Source organism: Rattus norvegicus, chromosome 4 (assembly GCF_021556685.1).
Source record: "Rattus norvegicus strain SHRSP/BbbUtx chromosome 4, alternate assembly SHRSP_T2T, whole genome shotgun sequence".
NCBI classification, from domain to species: domain Eukaryota; kingdom Metazoa; phylum Chordata; class Mammalia; order Rodentia; family Muridae; genus Rattus; species Rattus norvegicus.
Window position 1 is genome coordinate 78,823,518 of NC_141537.1, and position 24,849 is coordinate 78,848,366.

A 24,849-nucleotide genomic window follows, 5' to 3' on the forward strand; every position below is an offset into this window, starting at 1 on the left:
TGTGGAATAGTTTGGACAGGATTGGTATGAGGTCTTCTATGGAGGTCTGATAGAATTCTGCACTGAACCCATCTGGTCTTGGGCTCATTTTGGTTGGGAGACTTTTAATAACTGCTTCTATTTCTTTAGGAGTTATGGAGTTGCTTAGATGGTTTATCTGTTCCTGATTTAACTTTGGTACCTGGTTTCTGTCTAAAAAATTGCCCATTTCCTCCAGATTTTCCAGTTTTGTTGAATATAGACTTTGTAGTAGGATCTGATGATTTTTTTTAATTTCTTCAGATGCTGTTGTTACATCTCCCTTTTCATTTCTGATTTTGATAATTTGGATACACTCTCTGTGACCTCTGGTTAGTCTGGCTAAGAGTTCATCTATCTTGCTGGTTTTCTCAAAGAACCAGCTCCTGGTTTGTTGATTCTTTGTGTAGTCCATTTCGTTTCTACTTGGTTGGTTTCAGCTCTGAGTTTTATTATTTCCTGCCTTCCACTCCTCTTGGGTTTATTTATTTCTTTTTGTTCTAGATCTATTAGGTGTGCTGTCAAGCTGCTGACATATGCTCTCTCCTGTTTCTTTCTGCAGGCACTCAGCGCTATGAGTTTTCCTCTTAGCACAGCTTTCATTGTGTCCCATAAGTTTGGGAATGTTGTATCTTCATTTTCATTAAATTCTAAGAAGTCTTTAATTTCTTTCTTTATTTCTTCTTTGACCAAGCTGTCATTGAGTAGAGCATTGTTCAACTTCTATGCATATGTGGGCTTTATGTCATTTTTATTGTTGTTATTGATGACCATTTTCAGTGCGTGGTGATCTGATAGGATGCATGGGATTATTTCTATCTTCCTTTATCTGTTGAGGCCTGTTTTGTCACCGATTATATGGTCAATTTTGGAGAAGGTACCATGAGGTGGTGAGAAGAAGGTAAATTCTTTTGCTTTAGGATAGAATGTTCTATAAATATCTGTTAAGTCCATTTGGCTCATGACTTCTCTTAGTCTGTCTACATCTCTGTTTAATTTCTGTTTCCATGATCTGTCCAGTGATGAGAGTGGGGTGTTGAAATCTCCTACTATTATTGTGTGAGGTGCAGTGTGTGCTTTGAGCTTTAGTAAGGTTTCTTTTATGAATGTAGGTGCCCTTGCATTTGGAGCATAGATATTTAGGATTGAGAGTTCATCTTGGTAGATTTTTCCTTTGACGAATATGAAGTGTCCTTCCTTATCTTTTTTAATGACTTTTGGTTTAAAGTCAATTTTATTTGTTATTAGAATGTCAACTCCAGCTTGTTTCTTCGGGCCATTTGATTGGAAATTTGTTTTCCAGCCATTTACTCTGAGGTAGTGTCTATCTTTGTCTCTGAGTTGTATTTCCTGAATGCATCAAAATGCTGGGTCCTCTTTACATATCCAGTCTGTTAGTCTGTGGCTTTTTATTGGGAATTGAGTCCATTGATGTTGAGAGATATTAAGGAATAGTGATTGTCACTTCCTGTTATTTTTGTTATTAGAGTTGGAATTATATTTGTTTGTCTCTCTTTTGGTTTCATTGTAAGGAAATTGTATTCTTTCTTTCTGCATCATGTATTTTCTCTCCTTGTGTTGGAGCTTTCCATCTATTATCCTTTGTAGGGCTGGATTTATAAAAAGATATTGTGTCAACTTGGATTAGTCATGGAATATCTTGGTTTCTCCATCTATATTAATTGAAAGCTTTGCTGAATACACTAACTTGGGCTGGCATTTGTGTTCTCTTAGGGTCTGTACGATATCTGTTCAGGATCTTCTGGATTTCACTGTCTCTGGTGAGAAGTCTGGTGTAATTCTTATAAGTCTGTCTTTATAGATCAGTTGACCTTTTTCCTTTACTGCTTTTAATATTCCTTCTCTATTTTGTGCATTTGGTGTTTTAACTATTATGTGACGGGAGGAATTTCTCTTCTGGTCCAATCTATTTGGAGTTCTCTAGGCTTCTTGTATCTTTTGGTCTAGGAGATTTTTGCATTTTACATTATCTTTGACAGTTGTGTCCATGATTTCTATGGTATCTTCTGCCCCTGAGATTCTCTCTTCTATCTCTTGTATTCTGTTGGTGATGCTTGTGTCTTTGGCTCCTTGTCTCTTCCTTAGGTTTTCTATATCCAGGGTTGTCTCCCTTTGTGCTTTCTTTATTGTTTCTATTTCCATTTTTAATTCCTTCACCTGTTTGGTTGTGTTTTCCTGTAAATCTTTTTTGTGTTTCCTCTCTAAGGGCTTCTACTACTTGTTTACTTGTGTTTTCCTGCATTTCTTTTTTTTTAATTTTTTAAAAATAGCTTAATAAATCTTTAATGGTTCTAATTGCAAGTGTACAGAAATTGCACAGCCACATAGAGTCTTCGGACACTAACAACGTCTCTGTACATTATTACAGGGTTAAAAGTCTCGGCAGAGGGAAGGGCTCTGGCTGACTCTGATGTTTGCCTTTTTCCTTTTTACATACTTACAAAAGGGGGTGCTAGGCACAGTGGGGTTGATGGTAACCTTGTGGCTAAGTATATAGAAAAGAGGGGCTGGTTCCCTAGACAGTCTGGCTCCCAGTCGTTAGGGTATGAGAGAGGAGTGTCCCTCGGGCAGGTGCTGGGGCACATGTGGAGCTCTGGCCCTGGTTCCCACCCCCACCCCTGGGCAGTCAGAAGTCTTCGCTCAGATGAAGTTTGGCAGTTTCCTTCACCCTAACATACGAGTTGAATAAAAAGTCTATGTTGGCAGGGGAGGGGCCCCTCACTCCTGCAGAGCCTGGGTGTCAGTGGCCAGGGCCTTCCCAGAGCAGGGCCTCTGGCAACACCAGCCCTTGCTGTGGCCAGAGCTCAGCCCCAAAGCTGTGGGGCAGGAGGATGCTCTACTGGCCCCATTGGGGCCTGTGCCCTCATCAACCTCCCACCCCAACAGCATGCTTGAAAGCCAACCAATGTCCCAGGCAGGGAAAAGACAGACAGACACCTAGACTGCAAAGCTCTTCGTCCTGCCCAGCACCCTTCTCTAGGCTGTATCAACAGTGAGAGCAGTGTCCTGGCCAGCCCTTGCAGCACCAGGACTAAAGGACTATGTACATCCCTTGGGTGAAATAGTTCCGTTACAGTCAAACACCAAGAACATTTACAAAAGTCGGCAGACTTGCAATTAAGATAAAAATCTGTGGAGAGTCTACAGTTTTACAGTGTTTGCACGAGGTAATAAGTCTCTTGGCCTGAGAGCCAACAACCCCGCCAGAGGGGCCATTGCATCTGGCCCTGCGCTCTCCTGTCCAGGCCTGGGGACTTCCCCATATTGCTAGGAGGCGCTCAGACAGAGGTCACTTTAAAGAGGCATGGGCGACAGTGTGGGTGGGAAGGAAAACAGGGCTCCCTGGACATTAGAAGGGCAAGACCCAGGCCAGGCCAGGCCCTGCCCGAGAGGCCACCCCTGCTGAAATGCACAGGGGCAGGGGTGTGGATAGGAGTGGGGCAGGAAGAGGCAGTGACAGGACCTCAGCCCCACCTCCTTCCTTCCTAAGGTCTCTGACCCTTGATGGCCACGCCCTCTCCCAGCACTGGTCTGCAGCCTAACTGGGTTATAGGTTACAGCTAAAAGTCCAGGGCATCTACCCTTTACCCTTGCCTGTCCGTGGACTGAGTTTGAGGTGCAGCAGAGCTAGGCCATACCTCCACCCTTTCTAGTGAGATCTCTAGGAGCACTGAGTGCAGCTTGCCTAGCCCCATTCTGCTGTCTGGGCAAAGGCTCCTGCCCTAGGTGACTCAGAACCGGAGCTTGGAATCTAGAGTGTGGGAACAGATGGGAACCCAAGAGAGACTCAAGCTCCTGCCCATCTCTGTTCCACAAAGGGGGAGGGAGGGTCAGATATGCTACAGAACAGCCTAGAGCTGGGGTAAGCCAGCCCCAGCTGTGGGGTGCGCCCCTCCCTGCCTGCAGTGCCTGGGTCCTTGACTGGGGCTGGGAGGGTGAGGAGAGGCGTCTGCACACATGGAGCCTGATGCAGGCTGCTGCTGTCTTGGAGAGGGAGCAACTCTAACATCCTCCAGGGTCGCTAGTTCCCATGCAGTGCGCACGCTCAATTTAAAAGACCCTGTGTTTCAGCAAGCGAGCAAGCGGGCTTTTGTTTCTAATGCATACTGCTGCTGATGCCCTTCATCTGGATGTCCTTGTCTTTCTGCTGCCGCCGCAGCCGCTCCTCGCCCTCCTCCAGCCGAGCCTGGTACTCGAGCACCAGCTTCTGCGTCGTCTCCTCCTGGCACTTGAACAGGGTCTGTACTCCTCCAGCTTCTTGGTGGAGATCCGCAGCTTGTCTTGCAGCACTGCCAGATCCTTTTCTGCTTGGCTGAGCTCCTCATTACTCCTTAGCCTATACCTTGGGGGGGGGGGGGTGTCGTGGGCCAAGACACTCGTCTTCTAACAACTGCGCGTTCATAGTCAAGAGCCAAGCGGCCGTGAGGTCCAGAGCATTGGGACTGACCAGTGAAGGGCCCTGCTTGTGCTAGGCGCGGGGCTTCAACTCCGGGCTGTCTCCCTCGGAAGAGGAGGACTGTTGCCGCAGCCGGGTGCCAGGGCCAGCCCAGTCAGGTGATGCTGATGCCAGGGTTCCACTTGAGGGTCGTGGGTATTGTAGGGTGCTCAGCATGGTAGGAGGTGTCCTGCCCGGGGGGTGGTGGTGGTGGTGGTGGTGGCGGTGACAGCGGGTCAATCCTCCCCTGGGGACCTGGGCTATTTTGCCTCGGCACTGTTGGCTGACCACCCTTCTCAGTCAGTGATATCTGACTCCGTGCCAGTTCACCAGGCCACCGTGCCAGCTCCTCAGCAGCAGTGCTAAAACTTCCTAGTTTGGCAGCGGCTGCCAGCTCTTCACTATTGCTGGGAGAGCTCAGGGAGCTGTGGCCCTCAGAGCCTGAGTCACCAAGGCCACGGGGTGACAGTGGCAGGCCAGCAGCCATCTGGTACACGGGATTCTGGAAGGAGAGTGGGGCCAACAACTGGGGCCGGCCTGGTGCACCCCTGGAGGTGCCTGGTGTGGTTGGTGTTGGCACTGCCCGCCGCACTATGGCCAATCCTGCCGGACTCACTGGGGCTGCCCGGGCTGGCCACCCAGTCACCAGCTGAGTTGCAGGTACCTGCCTGTCAGCAGGAAGGGCTTCGGGGCCCACTGGGGAACATGCCTCCCTGTCCAGTGTGCGGGCGTCCTAGAGGTCCACCATGGACAGGCTCTTGCTGCCATTGGCCATCTGCAGGTCAGGCTCGTTGGCTTCTGAGTAGCTTGAGCTGCGGGCAGGTGAAGGCTGGACCCCGGAGGACCTTGTGACAAAAAACAAGTCCTTGTTTTCGGGGGTTGGAGACGGTAACTGGGTGAAATCTATCAGACCAGAGAGATCATTCTCAATCACCATCTTCTGAAGCCCAGCTGAGACACTGCTGATGCCAGAGCCTGGGGTGGAGGCCAGGTCATTGGTGCCAGGGAGCTGCCCACTGCCTGGAGTACTCGGTGCTGTGTGGACATCCCTCAGGATACACGGCAGGGGTCCCAGCTTGGATACAATGCTCTGATCAAACTGGCTGACAGCTTCCCAGAGCAGAGAGTGTAAGCTAGAGAGCTTCCAGCCCAGGTCTATGTAGCCCTCGAAGCCTGCTGTGTTAGAAAGAGTCTCAGGGTTGGAGATCTCCAACAGGAAGGGCTGCATGTTGATCCACTCGTGCTCCAGGAACTGGTTCATGAATGACATGTATTCCTCTTTGCTGACAAACTTGGCAAAGTTGGCCAGGTTCTGGGTGACTTTGGCGATGAGTGTGAGGGTGCGAGCTGAAGCAGGTTGAAGAGCGAGAGAGCAACATGATGGCAGGGCACAGGAAGGGAAGGAAGAGGGAGGCGCTAATGAGTCGTTCACTGATATCAGGTTGCTCCTGCCCCATGAGGGAGATGTCACAGTAGATGTCACACTGTGAGGGAAGACACAGTAGGAGTGGATGATCTTGCAGAAGGCCAGCTCTCAACACATCTTGAGGTTGCCCTGGTGCTCGGGGAAGTCAATGGCTGAACACTTACTCGTGTCCACTTCCCAGTTTTCGTCTAACTCCTCTACAGAGCTTTGATGAACTCACCTAGTGTGTCCTGCAGGTACTTCTGGCCCACGAGTTTGAGGTATTCCTCGATGGCCTTGGTGGCCAATGTGTTTTCCCAGAAGATGAGGTGCTCATTGTACCCACAGCGGTCCACCTCTGACATCATCAGGTCTGTTAGAAAGTCCTTCACCTTTCCCGTGCTCTGCAGGATGTGCACCAGAGCCAACGCCATCTCCTCCTTGGTCTTGGCACTGAGGATGGGCTCAAGGGCCGCACACAGCCTCAGGTAGTGGTTAATGATGTGCTCAGCAAATTCCTTCTACATCTCCATAGGCAAGATGGTGATGGTCTGGTAGCGTGCCTTGATTTGGATCATGGGCCCAGGGCCTTTGCCACCCTTGGGATTGGGTGTCACTACTGGGTACCACTTCTCCACAAACTGCCGCCCAGCCACAGAGGCAGCAGGCAGGCTCACCAGGCCCAGGTAGCTCTTGCGTTCCTTTTTCTTCTTCTTGTCAGTTTCCCGGTACAGGTGGACAGTGACTGCGCAGGGGCGGCAGGTTATGGAGCTCAAAGTGCTCTCCCCAGAAGACATTGTCCGTCTTGAGCTTACCCGTGGTACGGGCATAGAGTACATCGTCCAGGCACAGTTCACACAGATACTTCTTGGCTGGCAGATCCTTGGCCTCAATCACCCATAGCTTCACTTGAGCCCCTTGAGGCAGCTGAGGAAGCCCTGTGCGCCAGGCGACCAGAGGGGGAAAGGGAGGCGGGATTAACGTGGTGGCGGCAGCTCGTGGCCCACGGAGGGCCGGGCTCAGCCCCAGCAGCTCTTGGCCCACGCTGCCTTCCTGCATTTCTGTAAGGGAGTTCTTTATGACTTTCTTAAAGTCCTCCATCATTATCCAAAAATGTGATTTTAAATCTAAATCTTGCTTTTCTGGTATGTTTTGGATATCCAGTATTTTCTTTGGTGGGAGAACTGGGCTCTGATGATGCCAAGTAGTCTTGGTTTTTGTTGCTTAGGTTCCTGTGCTTGCCTCTAGCCATTGGGTTGTCTCTGGTGTTTGCTTGTCTTGCTGTTTCTGAGAGTGACTTGACCCTCTGTAGTCCTCTGTGTCAGCTCTCCTGTAGAACTGTTTTCCTGTTTTCTTTCAGCCTTTCCTGAGAACAGGTGCTCTGCTCTCAGGTGTGTGGGTTCTCCTGGAGACTGTCTTTCAGCTCTAGGCTTGGGCAGGAATCAAAGAGTCCTGCCCCTGATTGTTCCTTGGTCCTTGCACCCAGGGGGCACAGTTGGCACTAGGTGATTCTCTCTTGGGTCTGGACTATGGGCAGAGGGTATTCTCTGACTTATCAGGAGTATCCACACTTCTGCGGGTCCAGCTCTCTCCCCCACGGGATTTGGGTGCAAGGAGCTGTTTGGCCAGTTCAGTTCCGTCCTGGGTGCAGACCAGAACTGCGGGTACCGGGTGGCTATCTGTTCCTATATCCCTGTGCCCAGAGGCACTGTGCAGTTTCCCCTTGGACCGGGGATGTGGGCAGAGGTGTGCAGAGGTGGCAGCCTGTCCTGCAGTCTCAGGATGTCTGCACTCCTGGGTGTTCAGCTCTCTTCCCCACTGTGTTTAACAATTTTATTCAAAATTCTCTAAGGACAAATTGAAAGAGAGCTGCTGCTTTCCCAGGAAAATGTCCTGCAGGGTTGTAGAACTCTTTGACTGGGGGAGTGGGGAGTCCTCCTGTCTTTTGCTTGTTTCTTTGCTCTTCAGCTCTTCTTTGGTATTTCTCAAAGGCCTCAATTTTACTAATACTACTTTGAAATATTTAGCATTTGCTACAATTATTTTTCCTTCTAAACACAAGTACTTCCTGTTCCCTTCAGCATATGATTATTTCATTAATCAGTCAACCAAAGTTTTTATACAGAACCTGATGAAAGTCGGACCCTGAGCAGCGCCTACTGTGCATGGGGCCCTCTCAGCAATTAGCTTTATATCATCTTTCACGACCTACTTTATTACCTACACCCAGTCTTTCTTCTTCTGTTTTCTATTTGCTATACTGCATTTGTGTTTTATACATATACATATACATATACATATACATATACATATACATATACATATACATATACATATACATATACATATACATCATATACATATACATATACATATACATATACATATACATATACATATACATATACATATACATATACATATACATTTACATATACATATACATATACATATACATATATATGTATATATATTCATCTATCTATCTATCTATCTATCTATCTATCTATCTATCTATCTACCTACCTATGTATGGAAAGAACAATAAGTCCGTTTAATACTATCCACATTTAGCAGAATAATACTGGTAGTTTCTCCCCTAGGTCCTATGACCTGTCTAATTATAGACTCTTTCCCTGATAATGGTGTCTGATGTGAATTCCAACTTGCAGAATGGGTCTTGAGTCCAATCAGAAGTGGTTGGTTCCTCCTGTGGTATTTGTGCCAGTGAGCCAGTTTTGCTCTAGCTTGCCTTTTCTAATTCATTGCAAGCCATTTTTAGTTGAAAATCACCCAAGTCCAGTGCCCCCTGCTGGTGAGGACACGCAGCAACACAGACCTCTGAACCTCTCTACACCTCTCTCTATCTGACCAGGAATAAAGGAATTTTCTGCCGGTTCCTCCACAGGGATTGAAATCTGAAGAATCTGAGGCAGTTAATCACCTAGAACAGCAAAGACTTCTCAGAATTCTTCTACCTGTTTACAGGCCAAAGGACTAAGCCAGGCCTCTGGACTTCATTCTGCCTACAGGAGTGAAGGTGCAGCTAGAGACCCAGAGGGACCTTGAGTGGAATTTTATAGTCTGATGGAACACTTTTGTATCCGAGACAGGCACAAGGTAGCTCCCCTGAGAGAATACCCATGCAGAAGGGCTTCTGCTGGTTAGGCTATGGAGAAACCAGGGCTTGTGACAGTGACATCACCACCATATATGTACAACAGTGAGACTTCTTATGGAATCTGCATGCAGCAGAGACTATCAGGCATCCTTACACCCAAACAATGAACAGAAGTTCTTCCTCCATTGCAAACATTACCGGTGGCTTGGGGATAGGATTGGGCTGTAAAAACATCAGCCATGTCTTCCCCAAAAAGTAAAAGGAAGAGGGCTTCTTCCTAACTCGTTACCTAGAACGACCTAAACTCTACAGTTTTCATAGTCAAGAGACCCAGACTTGCTTACCCAATTGGGAAGTCAGAGAAGGCTGAGCAGGGCAGGACTTTCCCGTTCTTGCTTCACAACTTAGCTAAGTCCAAGCCGTCTGCCTCGGTCAGGACCTCTGTTGACCTGGGGCCTATGCTGCATCAACAACATTCACTTTAGCCCAACATTCCTTGCGTTCCTGGAAAGCTGACATTGTCTCATACACTTCACACTTGCTGAGAGCTTTCTAACCTCCACTGGATGTAGAGCAGGATGTGCATCCTACCACGTTTATTTCCACCTCACAATTATTACAATGGAAGCCTAGAGAATTTAAACGTGTCCAGGTTCACATAGCTTGTCCTTTGTCGTGTGATTTCCCTGGACTTCAACCCAGGCAGCTTGACCCCAGAGCTGGGGCATTTACAGTAAACTTCAAAATGCATTCCCCAAATGGTAACTTATCACACTAGAGGTAGTTTTTTTCTCATCATTGTCCTCTGCCACTCCAGGACATAACACTTTGACTCTTTTAACACCAAGCCTTGGGCTGCTTTGACTCGGGGTTGATCTGCCAAAGAATCTTCTGCAAATGACACACTGAGAAAATGGGAAATCATGAAACTTTATCTACATAAGGCAAATCATAAGATATTTGTAGGTGAGGAAGGAAATACACACACAGGGTGGGTCCTGAATAGCACTAGAGGTGAATGGAAACCTAGAGATCACAGCTCTGGCTTAGAGGAGAAAGCTCACATGATAGGAGAGAGATGAGAAATAGCTGCTCTAAGGCTAGCTTGGATCAGAAAGTATCTGTGTTCTCTCTCCTCTGGTGCAATCCAGAGCCATGGAGTTGGCATGCGGGAGCCTGGGCTGGGCAATGTTATCCTGGCGATGCAGACAGCAGTAGCAGAGTGCCCATGTGGACCCTGATGATAAGGTCAAGGAATTCCCATCCATGAGTGCTCACGTGCTGGGGTCAGAAGAAAGTGGACATCAACATTGACCAAGAGCTTAATGTTTCTCATTGTAGTACTGCTGCCCAAGAAGAAGGGGTGCTGGATTTTTCTGTACATCCTGTACATAAGACACATACCCCAACCCCAACATTGCCCAATGTTGTTATTTCAGAACAATGAACGTATTGAAGAAGAGGCACTGAAGTGGTCTGCCCTGTCTACGTCTGGCCTTAGTTCTGCCTGGACCAATCCCTGGAACAGTTGCTTGCTGTATGATGAGGGCTCAAGTTCATGATAGGACACAGCCATATCCAATAGAAAGGGTGAGAGTCACGAAGCCAGCACAGTTTCTTGACACAATTCCAGCAAAACCGAAAGGATTCCTGGAATTGCCATCCTTCTAGCTCTCAATTTCAGGTTTGGTCTCTGCATGCTGCATTCTTGGGGACTTTCTGCATTATGGTTCATTTTATTTCTTTTCCTGAGAAAAATTATGTCTGAGTCATTTTTTTTTAGGAAAATCCTAAAATTAACACTATCTGGCCACTATTTGGAAGTCTTCCTTATGCTCTGAAGATGACTAAGAACATTGCTAGATGAAGCCATTACTCAGGAATCTTCTTGGGGTATCTGCTGTAAAGTCAAACAGCATAATCGGTGCAGAGTAAACAGAGACAACTGACAAACTCTGACTGGCCAGGAGAATACATTATGGTGTCAAGGTCGCTTTTTATTATAGGCTTAGAAGTGCTCTGAAAATGTAGTTTAAAGATCGTTCAGGGTCCACTTCTGGAGGAAAAAAACTCAGTAAATAAGATAGATTGACTAAAATAAACTTTTTCTACTTCATAGCATAGGTGATGAAACATATTGTAAAAGAAGCTAGGCACTAGTATTGGCTATTCATGAAAGGACTGGTTCAGATATTTCGTTTGTCTGACTTCAAATAGCAAACACTGCCAGCATAAAAGCAGGCTGTCGTATAATAAATGTAATTGCTTTGGAGAAGACAGTCTTTGGTGTCTTTAAATTGGAGTTATACGAATAATAATGATCATGATAATAATATAATAATATAATAATAATAATAATAATCTATTCTTTTTGTATTTGTAACCCTGGAGATGTAATAAAAAGTCAAACATATATTCTGTACCACTTGGATGACCCTTAGGCTGTCTTTGTTCTGTGGAACCTGTATAAATAAAGAAGCACTTGGTTTCTAGTTAGTCAGAGCAGCAAAAATGAAGCAGTCTAATTTCTAGCAAGTCAGCTGAGAGATTTCCCTGACCCTGATGCCTGGCTCCCTCTCTCCCTCCCATTGTTGACTCTTTCTCTCCTCTGTGGGCTGCCCTGTCAGGATGCACCCTCTCCATGCTGGGGAAGGCCCCCTGGAATAGCCACAGCAATGATAGATTTACCCGCATCTTTAAGACACTACTGAGGACCTGTCTGGAAGACCGGAGGCACATCTGTAAATACCCAAGGCAGAGTCCTCAGATGGCTGATAATCAGCACCTTCCTGCTCACTGAAGCCTGTGTTTCTTCCACAGAATTCAGTGGCTTCCTACACATCCCTGACTTTAAGGATGTCTCAAGCACAACCCCACCTAGAACTCCATGGGCTCCTTGCTTCAGCCATTCAGATTTTTCCCAGAGGGCCCCTTGATGGTTTCCAGAGACCTGATGTTGTAGCCTAAGGACAAAAATCACAATCATGTATAGTGCTGGATTGCTAGGGACAAGACCTTCATGATGCCACCCCATTTCAGCTACAGTTTTATGTACAACCCTATATGATGGACTCAGTGCTATCTTCTTGGGGACAGCATGAGAGCTCCACAGAGACAGAGCAACACTTAACTCCCACCACTTTACAATGCTTCTTAGAGCTGAGGGAGAGAGTGCTGTGTGCTCAGTTGGGCAGCTAAACTCCACACCTAGGGCAAAAGAAGTCCATGAGATCCTGGATTTCAATGGCTGACGTTTTCGACTTCCTCTCAGTAGAATCGTCCCATGGCAATAGTGGGCACACACAAGGAGATGCTATGGGGAATGGTCACTGAAATTTCCAACACCTCCCTTCTTTGGCCACTGCTCCAGAATCTCTTTATAATAATGGTTCTCAATCTTAATAGTACTAAAACCTCTTAATTCAGTTCCTCATGTTGTGGTGACCCCCCAACCATAAAATTATTTTCATTGCTACTTCATAACTGTGATTTTGCTACTGCTATGAATCATAATGTAAGTATTTCTGGAGATTGAGGTTTACCAAATGGGTAGCAAACCACAGGTTGAGGACTGCTACTTTACCCGTATGTGTATAAGTGTACTCTGATTCACTGAAGTATTGTTCATAACAACAGAAGCCTGGAAACAACAGATTTTCTAGCTGTGGGGAAGAACAGTTCAATAAAGTAGGGCACAATTGCACTGTGGTACCTGGTGATGGAGAAAGGGGTTTAATGCTGGACAGCCTGGCTAAAGGGAAAGCCCTCAGGACCTACCTACTGGTAGAAAAAAAAAAAGCACAGAGTAGCATGCAAAGGGTGCCAGCTTCTATGAAATAAGAGAATGGTCGTGAAGTCTGTCTTTCCAGGGATTGGAGTTGGAAGACATATGGGTGCCTATGTGACTCAGGAAAAGACAAGTTTTCCATAGTGCTTCCATTAGAAACACAGCCCTGAACAGCTCGAGAATGGGTGTTGGGACAAGGGGTATATCAGTAATTCACTAGCATAATAAGCATGTGGTCCAATATCCATGTAAAGCTGAGCACAGTTGCATCGGTAACCTCAGTGCTGTTGGGACAGACAGATTTTTGCCTACAGCTAGAATGTCTAGAACTCGCTGGTCAGCAAGTCTAACTGAATTAGTTAGATTTCCAAATTCCATGAGAGGCGGTGTCGCCAAAAGGGAAACAGCTAAGTAAGACACACAATTTAGACCTTTGCCCTTCTCATGTGTGCACACACATGTCCTACTTGGCTTCTCTGTGGCTGTGATAAATGCCATGATCAAAAGAGACTTGGGGCAAACTTCCAAGTAACCGTCTCTCACTAAGAAAAGTCAGGACATGAACTTTCAATCAGGAATCTGAGGGCAGAAACCATGGAGGAACACAGATCACTGGCTCATATACAATCCATAGCCATCTGTGCAAGGATGGCAACACCCACAGTGAGCTATGCCCTCTTTCATGGCAAGCACAGATTTGCAGACCCATCTCTAACATAGAGTGTGGCTTCCTCTATAGCACATGGAAGAAGGCCACGAAATATCTTCATTAGACATCCCTCAACACTACCAGCTTCTTAACTCTGTGGCTGCCTATGCCTAATCTTCACCAACACGGCTGACCCTGGAATACAGACATGTTTGCATCTGGTTTATCTTACAGCATGAGATAGAAGATCCTGCACCTCATGGGCCTGGAGACCCTGTGGCAGCACTGTAGATTAAAGAAGTTCTGATATAATGCAGAAAAAATGGCCCATAGATAGGAGGATAGACAAATGGACAAAATGAATCTCCAGGACACACTGCCCAAGAGCACAGAGGTGTCCTCCCTCCTCTCTTACAGGACCTGGGAGGTTTCTATGCCCATCATATGTCTGTCCTTAGTGCAGTCCATTCTGACTCTCCATGTGACAGCGCAGGGGACATTTCCCTACAGATGCTAGAACTTCTACTAGCTGTTCCCTTCGTTCCTGATTGCATTTACTGAATTGTGCTTTGGGGATCAGTAAACCCCCTATAAGGTCAGAATGCAAGATGCTTGTGGCACTGTCTGAAGGGGACACACCTGTGGACATGCAGGTCGCGCTTATGGACATGGTCTGGGGACTCTTCACTGTCACTCAGAAGTTAATCCTGCATATCCACTGTCCAGAGAAAGCCACCTCATTCCCAGAGCTGCCTGGTGTCTTCTGAGCCAGCAGGTGGCAGTGACTCAGTGATATTAAGCTGAGTGGTGCAGCACCATCCACAGGCAGATCAATCCTGAGATCCCTATGGTCTCTGAGGCCTTCTTTCAGAACAAGAGCATTGAAAAATAAAATAGAGTCCATCCAGTCCTCTCTGCCCACTTCCAACATCCTTGGTAGCACATACATCGACTGGCCCCGATCCCAAGATTGGGATTGTGGCTGAATGGAGGGAAGATTCAGAGACCATGACAAATGGACCCATCTCTTTCTAGTACAGGCTGAGGATATATCAGAAAGTTTGAGAGGCACACTAAAAACATCCTAAATCAGAATACCTTCAGATGGCCAGTAGTTACTACTGACCTACCCACTGAAGCCTGTGTCCCGCCCACAGTATTTGGTGGCCTGGGTGATAGTAAGATTCCTGCTCATCCCCCACTCTGAAAATATCTTTAAGGTGGCTTCACCTAGAAACTCCATGGGCTTATTGCTCTGATGTTCAAGTTTTCCAGAGAATCCGTCCGTGGTCTCCAAAGACAAGCAATCCTATGCCCATACACAGAGACCATAATTTAAACAGACACTAGATCTGTGAAGACAGAGCCTGTCTGATGCCTCCTTCTTTCCACTATATTGAGTCCTAAAGTCCTGTGTGGAGAGTGTTAGGCTCCTGCCTCAGAGCACCACAAAGACAGGCAACAACTCTTTCAACTTCCACCATTGTATGCAGCTTCCTAGAGCTGAGTGGGCATGTGCCACAAACACAGCTGGATACCCATGGCCTCCACTTGAATTAATCTACTGAACCCAATAAGACTTCCATGACCATAGTTAAGGGAGCATATTGAGAAATAAAAAAGATGCTTGGTTTCTGTAGAGGGTGGAGTTCCCTATATCTGAGTCTTTTGGTTCCTTCTCATGGACACAAGTTAATTAACCTACTTCAGTGATTACCATGGGCAAGGAAGCTACTAAGGAGGAATCAAAAAATTTACCAACACCTTCAACCTGTGGCCATTGCTCTGAGGTTTAACCCCATGATCCATCTTCAAACACCAGAAAAAGATCCATCTGTGCTGATTCGCTGCAGTCCTATCTGTAATGACAGAATTCTGGAGACAGCTTTCCAGCTGTAAGGAACAATGGTGCCATAAACTCAGTCACGGCAACACTGCAGTGCCCGCTGATGCAGAAGGAGAAGAGCAAGGGCCATCTCTGGACTGTAGGGAAAGCCCTGCAAAACACATTGAAGAGCAGAGGAAAATGACAATAACATAGGCAGTGTGCTTGCTACTCTTCAGGTTAGACTGAGGAGACTAAGGATCCAGTTTTACAAGAATGGAAGGTGTAAGGCACATGCATGTCTCAAAAGGCTAAAAAGAACACGGAAGTAGACATTTCTTTCCCGGTTCCTTCAGGAGCACATGCCTAAAGAACTCCAAATTGCAGCTCAGTCAGTAACATGCTTTCTAGGCAAGCGTGAGGACTTGAGTCCAGATCCCAATGTCCAGGGACAATTGATCACACATCAGAACATGTCTGTAAACACAGCACTGGAGTTGGAGTTAAGAGATACTCAGATCCCTGGAGCTCCCAGGACAAACAACAAAGAAGAGCTCAGTGAACCCCGGGTTCAGAGAGAGAAAGAGAGATGCTGCCTCAAAAAATAGGGTGGAGAATAGTATAGCGTATTCTCCTCTACAGTCCACACACATCAGGGCACCTACACATGCCAATGTATACACAAATGAAAGCATAGTTGTGCACACACTTCCCACAAACACAGAAAGAAAGATCAAAAGAAAAGTTTAAAAAGAGGACTGGGCTGAGGCAAGGTTACCCAAAGTGGTGATGATTGTTTATAGCAACACGAGGTAACAAGGCAGAGCACTCCTCAGACTCTTGGCCAGTTGTGGGTCTCTGTGCTAATCACTATCCACTGCAATTGCAGAAGTAGTATTTAACCTATACAGAAAGAACCATCCTGGGATCCTGCTGGGCTCTTGGAGAATGACAACATTGGAGATGAGGAACTGACTTAGCCTCCTTGTTCATCTCTGCCTTTGTTACTAGCCTCTTCCTGGACCTGGCCTGGGCTGGTGGGTGAAGAGAAATTTCAGACGCCATGTAGTATCAGAGATGAGCAAAAGTCATCTTGGGAAGTTTATAGGAATACATAAAAATGACCCAAACCAGAGTACCTCAGGGGTCAGTACTCAGCACTGACCTGCCCATTGATGTTTTTCCACAGATTTTGGTTGCCTGAGTAATAAAAATTTCTTGTATAAGCCCTTTTTCTGCAAAAGTCTAAGAGTTGGCCAAATCTGGGGCTCTATGGGCTCCAACCTCTGGTCCTTGAACTTCTATAGCATCCCATAATACCCACATACAACGGTCAGGCAATGGATATCTGAAGACAGGATCTGCGATATGTTCCTATTTGGGCAACATGGTACCTATAATCCTATGTGAAGAACCTGGCTCAGCGCCTAAGAACACCACAAGGGCAAACAATAAATCCTTCAGCTTCAACCCAAAAATACAGCTTCTTAGCAGCAAGGGAGGGAATGGACCACAGGCTCAGACAGGTTTCTATGGCTTCACCCATGTTTGTCTACTACATCCAAAAATGACTTCCAAGTCCAGGATGAAGACAGCCCTCTGCAACAAGGATTTCTATATCAGATCTCTTAAATACCAGAGGCTTTCAGCTTCCTCTCAACATGACTGTTGGGGAACTGTCCCACTTGAAAGATGGGTCTACCTAAGGAAGCTGCTGTGGGGAAATCTGGAACAGCGATAGTTTGTAGACAACTGACTTCCCATCTGTATGGAGGAACAATTCTACAAGCTAGGACAGCTATACCGTGATGGCGGATGATGAAGAAAGCATGGATTAGGTCACTCTGTGCAACCCTGTAAGGTATACCAAGTAGGACATAAGATGACAAAGCAAAACATAGATAGTAAACTAACTTTTATATGAGATGAGATTGAAATAAAAAGCCATCTTCCCAGAACAGAAGAGAGAAGGCATCTAAGTATCCCCCAGGGATGACAGGAAAGAGGAAACAATTTTTCACTCTTGGATGTAACCCTGAAGACTTCAGAGCTCCCTCCTACATCTTCCCTCATGTCTCTGCAGCTTCCAGACACTGAAGATGAGGCAGACCACCACCAAGCCCAAGATCCTGAGATACCACATCATGCAGCACACACTGGAGCAGACACCGTACTCCCAGGAACATTCGGTGGTTTTCTACTGCAAACAGCCTTGGCCCACGTTCCTGCTCTTTGGCAGCTCCATTGAGAGTTCTGGAGCCACAAAAGCAATTTCTGCCTGAGAGTTAGTTGACAGTCAGGCAGGTGCCGCCCTCAGGCTGGAAGGAGTGAGCCATCACGTGGACCAGGTGCAAAGTCCCAGAGAGGAAGGAAAGGATGCTGAAAGGTTCTCTCGGTTATTGTACGTGTCTGTATGTCCTTCCATCCTCCAGTCTTGCACGTGTCTATATGTACATTTGGATGTCTGTCACCTTGCACTCAAGGACGGGATGGAAACACTCATGGACAGTCTCGCCCTTAGATGAAAGATCATGATGAGAAGACTTTCAATGTCTAGCACTTAATCACTCCTGAGTGAGAGGCAGCCTTCACATCCTTTGCCCACAGAATGTTTCCTGAGAACTGCTAAGAAACAATCCCATGCCCAGAGCCACTTGGCTTCTTCTCTTGCAAGCAGATATCAGTGGGATTGGCCAAATATTAGGAATTCAGATGGTATGGCAGTATACTTAAGTGACCCCATGAATTCCACCAGAGAACTCCTAAGCCTGATTAAGAATTTCAGCAAAATGGCTGGATATAAAACTAACTCAAACAAATCAGTAGCCATCCTCTACTCAAAGGATAAACAGATTGAGAAGGAAATTAGGGAAATGACACCCTCACTATTGTCACAAATAATATAAAATACCTTGGTGTGACTATATCCAAGCAAGTGCAAGATTTGTATGACAACAGCTTCAAGTCTCTGAAGAAAAAAAATTGAAGAAGATCTCAGAGGATGGAAAGACCTCCCATGCTCATGGATTGGCAGGATTAATATAATGAAAATGACCATTTTGCCAAAAGCAATCTACAGAGTCAAAGCAATCCCTGTAAAAATTTCAATTGAACTCTACATAGGGTTGGAAAGAGCAACTTTCAAATTCATTTGGAATAACAAAAAACCCCAGGATATCGAAAACTATCCTCAACAATAAAAAATCTGCTGGAGGAGTCACGATTGACAACCTCAACTGTATTACAGAGCAATTGTGATAAAAATAAAAACTTCATGGTATTGGTACAGAGACAAGGAAGTAGATCAGTGGGATAGAACTGAAGACCCAGAAATGAACTCACACATCTATGGTCCCTTGATCTTTGACAAAGGAGCTAAAACCATACAGTGAAAAAAGACAGCATTTTCAACAAATGATTCTTGTTCAACTGGAGGTCAGCATGTAGAAGAATGCAAATAGGCCCATTCTTATCACCTTTTAGCAATTTCAGATCCAAGTGGATCAAGGAGCTCCACATAAAACCTGATACACTGAAACTAATAGAAGAGAAAGTGGGGAAGAGCCTCGAATACATAAAACCTGCGGAAATTTTCCTGAACAGAGCAAGAATGGCATATGCTCTAAGATCAAGAACTGACAGATGGGACCTCATAAAATTGCAAAGCTTCTGTAAAACAAAGGACATTGTCAACAGGACAAAATGGCAACCAACAGACTGGGAAAAGATCTTAATGAATCCTACATCTGGTAGAAGACTAATAGCCAATATATACAAAGAACTCAAGAAGTTAGACTCCAGAGAGCCAAATAACCCTGTTAAAAATGGGGGAAAACACTAAACAAAGAATTCTCAACTTAAGAATATCGAATTGTTGAGAAGCACCTAAAGAAATGTTCAACATCCTTAGTCATCAGGGAAATGCAAGTCAAAACAACCTTTAGATTCCACCTCACACCAGTGAGAATGGCTAAGATAAAAAACTCAAGTGACAGCAGATACTGGTGAGGATATGGAGAATGAGGAACACTCCTCCATTGTTGGTGGGATTGCAAACTGGTACAACCATTCTGGAAATCAGGCTGAAAGTTCCTCAAAAAATTGTATAAAATACTACTGAGGACCCAGCTATACCACTCCTGGGCATATACCCCAAAGATGCTCCAAATATAACAAGGACACATGCTCTACTATGTTCATTGACCAAACTTGGGAAAAATTCATATGTCCTTCAACAAAGGAATGGATACAGAAAATGTGATAAATTTACATAGTGGAGTATTTCTCAGCTATTAAAAACAATGACTCCATGGAACTAGAAAAATATAATCCTGAGTGAGGTAACCATATCACAAAAGAACACACATGGTATGCACTCACTGATAAGTGGATATTAGCCCAAAAGCTCAGAATACCCAAGATACAATACACAGACCACTCGGAGCTCAAGAAGTTGGAATACCAAAGAATGGATGCTTCAGTCCTTCTTAAAAGAAGAACAAAATATTCACAAGAGGAAATACAGTGTGGATAAAGTGTGGAGCAGAGACTGAGAGAAAGGCCATGCAGACTCGGTCCCACACAGGGATCCATCCCATATACTGGAGAGTAGAACTGCCCTTCCGTAAATGTGATTTCTACCACAGCACAGCGAAGCCGGCGTAGAACTAGAAGGATGGAAACATGAGCACCATGTACTCAGTGCCCGACTGCTCAACAGCAAAGAGCAAGCTCCGCTCTCATCCTGCTGCAAGTCCTGGGGAATCCCCATCCAGCACTGGGGCTTCCTCTAATTAGCTCAGTCCCACCTGACATCATCGGTGGTCGAGACAACTCTGGTACCCAACTGGAGTCCAAACAAGGCTAAGTGAAGCTGCAGTTTGCCCATCCTGGATTCACAGACCCGTGGCAGTCCAGACAGTCTTGTATTACTCAAAATCTCCACAGTGCCGTGGTCCAAACTGTCATCAGAGTCACTTGATCTAAGAGACATGAACCTGACATGCGCTCCTGGAAGGCCACAGTTGTCCCTCATGCTTCTCACCTTGTTTCGCTCTGTAACCCCAGAAAACTGTACACAGCTCCTGTCATTATATTCTTCAGTTTGGAGGGGGGAGCACTAGAGACTTTAAATGGCATGTGCAAGGTCACACAAGTAGTCCTTGGTGTTGTGATCAGCTGGGAATTGAACTCAGGCAGCTGAACCCTAGAAACTGTACCTTTAACATGCACCTGAAACTCCAAAGTGCATGCCGCTGAAAGGTAATTTGCAGTATAAAATGGTGGTTTTGTTGTTTTGTTGTTAGTGCAACCATCTGTCCTACTAGGGCATAAGCCCTTTGTTGCCCTGGATGATCAAGACTTGGGCTGGGACTCATGGAGGGCCATGCTAAGAAATGTCCCCCATTGAAATAACACCAAAAGAAGTGGAAATAGGAGTGATCTGGATAAGAAAGACTGTGAGGTTTTCATACCAGGCAAGCATTAGGTGGCTGCACGCAGGAGCCCAGACAGCACTGTGAACTGTGAGTAAGGACCCACAGTTGGGTAAGGGAGGAAGCACACTCTGGAGAAAAGACAGGGCTTAGAGACAAGGTGCTGGCTTAGAGAGAGAAATACCTAAGTTCCCTCCTCTCTTCTGCTGAGTTCCAGAGCCATGGGGTTGGCACAAAGGAGCTTGGCACTGGGCTGCACGGCCATCATGTCAGTTCTACAGATGACCATGGCAGGGAACCCCAACTGGATGTTGAACGGCAAGGCCCAGGTGTTGGCAGACCTGAGCGCCCAGGAGATCCAGGCCGTGCACAGCATCCTGATGAGCAGGACAGAGCTGGATCTGCAGCCATCAGACACACGGGCTTTAGACAAGAATTCTGTGCTCCTCATTGAGACACTACTGCCCAAGAAGAAGGATGTCCAGGAGTTTCTGAATAAAGAAACCAACCCTCCTGTGCGGGAAGCCCGTGTCATCGTTTTCTTTAGTGCCCAGGAGCACCCTAATGTCACCGAGTTTGCTATAGGACCCCTGCCACAGCCCATCTACATGAGACAACTGTCCCCCAGGCCTGTGCAACATCGATCCTTGACATCCAGACCCATGTGCAAAGCAGAGCAAAGCCTTCTCTACCATGAAATCAAGGAGACCACCACACTCCTTACAGGAGTTTTTCCTTCACACCACCGGCTTCTCATTGGAGGATGCAATGGCCAGTGTCTGACCTTCATCCATTGGTCCTCATAGTGTGGATAGAGGCTGTGCATAGCTTTCTGATGAGCAGGGTAGAACTGGAGCTGCGGCCATTCAGTTCACAGGCTTTAGACGATAACTCTATGTTCCTCACTGAGACGTTGCCCAAGAAGGTTTTGATGGAAATTCTGAATAAAGAAAAAAATGTTTCCTGTGTGGGAAGTCTGTGTTGTCCTCTTCTCTAGTGCCCTGTGGCACTGTGGTTTCACACATTTTAGGGCCTTTCCAGGAGCCAACTGCTGATTTGGTCAATGTTGAAGACCCTGCCCAGGGCAAAAATGTTCTGTTCCAGAGACAGATTATTAGATTAATCCTCCTTTTCTCCTTATGCTTCTAGGCCCCAAAAGGAGCTTCCATGGACTGGAGACCAGACAGGAAAACATCGCTAACCCTGGAAACGTAAGACATTGCCAGGTCCAATCCCTGCACCTGAGTAGATGCAGTGCTCCCAGCAATTCTGGGCCTCCTTCTGCTTTGGAAAGACTCTGCCTCATTATCTGTTCTTTATCAGACCCAAGTAGGACCTCGAGGGCCACAGGCATGGCTAATATGTACAAATCTGCCCTGAGCTCAGAAAGTGTTACCACCATAATGGGAAAAGTAGGCTGTCACCTGGGCTGAGTAAGGAATCCCAGGGAATCTCAAGAGAAAGGACCCACTGCCCAAGAGCACAGAGGTGCCCTCTCTCCTCTCTTACAGGCGCTAGGAGGTTTTCTATGCCCATCATGTGCCTGTCCTCAGTGTAGTCCATTCTGACTCTCCATGTGACAGAGTAGGGGACAGCACATTTCCCTACAGATGCTAGAACTAGCTGCTCTCTCCGTTCCTGACTGCGCTTACTGAAGTGTGCTTTGGGGATCAGTAAACCCCCTATAAAGTCAGAATGCAAGATCCTTGTGGCACTGTCTGAAGGGGACACACCTGTGGACATGCAGGTCACACTCATGGACATGGTCTGGGGACTCGTCACTGTCACTCAGAAGTTAATCCTGCATATCCACTGTCCAGAGAAAGCCACCTCATTCCCAGAGCTGCCTGGTGTCTTCTGAGCCAGCAGGTGGCAGTGACTCAGTGATATTAAGCTGAGTGGTGCAGCACCATCCACAGGCAGATCAATCCTGAGGTCCCCATGGTCTCTGAGGCCTTCTTTCAGAATAACAGCATTGAAACATAAAATAGAGTCCATCCAGTCCTCTCTGCCCATTTCCAACATCCTCGGTAGCCCATACCTAGACTAACCCCTAATCCCAAGACCGGGACTTGTGGCTGAATGGAGACTAGATTCAGAGACCATGACAAACAGACCGATCTCTTTCTAGTACAGGCTGAGGATATGTCGGAAAGTTTGAGAGGCACACTAAAAATAACCTAAATCAGAATACCTTCAGATGGCCAGTAGTTACTACTGACCTACCCACTGAAGCCTGTGTCCCACCCACAGTATTTGGTGGCCTGGGTGATAGTAAGATTCCTGCTCATCCCCCACTCTGAAAATATCTTTAAGGTGGCTTCACCTAGAAACTCCATGGGCTTATTGCTCTGATGTTCAAGTTTTCCAGAGAATCCGTCCGTGGTCTCCAAAGACAAGCAATCCTATGCCCATACACAGAGACCATAATTTAAACAGACACTAGATCTGTGAAGACAGAGCCTGCCTGATGCCTCCTTCTTTCCACTATATTGAGTCCTAAAGTCCTCTATGGAGAGTGTTAGGTTCCTGCCTCAGAGCACCACAAAGACAGGCAACAACTCTTTCAACTTCCACCATTGTATGCAGCTTCCTAGAGCTGAGTGGGCATGTGCCACAAACACAGCTGGATACCCATGGCCTCCACTCATATTTATCTACTGAACCCAATAAGACTTCTATGACCATAGTTAAGGGAGCCCATTGAGAAATGAAAAAGATGGTTGATTTCTGTAGAGGGTGGAGTTCACTATAGCTGAGGCTTTCGGTTCTTCTCATGGACACTGCAAGTTCATTATCCTACTTCAGTGATTGCCATGAGCAAGGAAGATACTAAGGAGGAATCAAAAAACCTTACCAACACCTTCAACCTGTGGACATTGCTCTGTGGTTTAACTCCATGACGCATCTACAAACACCAGAAAAAGAAACATGTGGGCTGATTCACTGCAGTCCTATCTATAAGGACAGATTTCTGGAGACAGCTTTCCATCTGAAAGGAACAATATTGCCATAAACTCGGTCACGGCAACATTGCAGTGCCAGCTGATGCAGAAGGAGAAGAGCAAGGGCCATCTCTGGACCGTAGGGAAAGCCCTGCAAAACACATTGAAGAGCAGAGGAAAATGACAATAACATAGGCAGTGTGCTTGCTACTCTTCAGGTTAGACTGAGGAGACTAAGGATCCAGTTTTACAAGAATGGAAGGTGTAAGGCACATGCATGTCTCAAAAGGCTAAAAAGAACACGGAAGTAGACATTTCTTTCCTGGCTCCTTCAGGAGCACATGCCTAAAGAACTCCAAATTGCAGCGCAGTTGGTAACATGCTTTCTAGGCAAGCGTGAGGAATTGAGTCCAGATCCCAATGTCCAGGGACAATTGATCACACAGCAGAACATGTCTGTAAACACAGGACTGGCATTGGAGGGTAATGACATTCAGAGCCCTGGAGCTCCCTGGCCAAACAACATAGAAGAGTTCAGTGAGAGAGTTCAGAGAGAGAGAGAGAGAGAGATCCTGCCTCAAAAAAATAGGGAGAAGGATAACATAGCGTATTCTCCTCTAACATCCACACACATCAGGGCACATACACATGCCAATGTATACACACATGAAAGCATAGTTATGCACACACTTCACACACACACAGAAAACAAAGAACAAAAGAAGGATTAAAAAAAGGAGGGCTGCTGGTTGCTGCCGGTGCAGAGAGCCCCTGGGCAGCACCCCACGAGCGAACCTGAGCCTCGGGACCACAGGTAAGACCAAATTTTCTGCTGCAAGAAAGCTGCCTGGTGAGCTTGGGACACACGGAAGCAGAATTTCTCTAGGACCGGGCACGTTCTGTGTTTACCGGAAGTCTCACACCCACGGATCCCGGCCCGCAGCAGCTCTCTGCTCCCAGACCCGGTGAGAGAGAGACCCAACCGCCTGGTCAGGTGGGCACTCCTGAGGCTGCAGGGCAGAAGAGACCACAAACACTGCTCACCCCTGCCCACATCCCTGGCCCAAGAGGAAACTGTATAAGGCCTCTGGGCTCCCGTGGGGGAGGGCCCAGGAGCGGCAGGACACCTGCCTGAGACACCGCCGGAACCTGAAAGAAACAGACCAGATAAACAGTTCTCTGCACCCAAATCCCGTGGGAGGGAGAGC

The 24,849-nt window shown here is 46.5% G+C and overlaps 1 pseudogene; it reads right to left on the reverse strand.

The window, feature by feature from the left end:
• Positions 1–4,089: 4,089 nt before the first annotated feature.
• Dab2ip-ps1 (DAB2 interacting protein, pseudogene 1) lies at positions 4,090–6,938 on the reverse strand (annotated as a pseudogene).
• Positions 6,939–24,849: the final 17,911 nt, after the last annotated feature.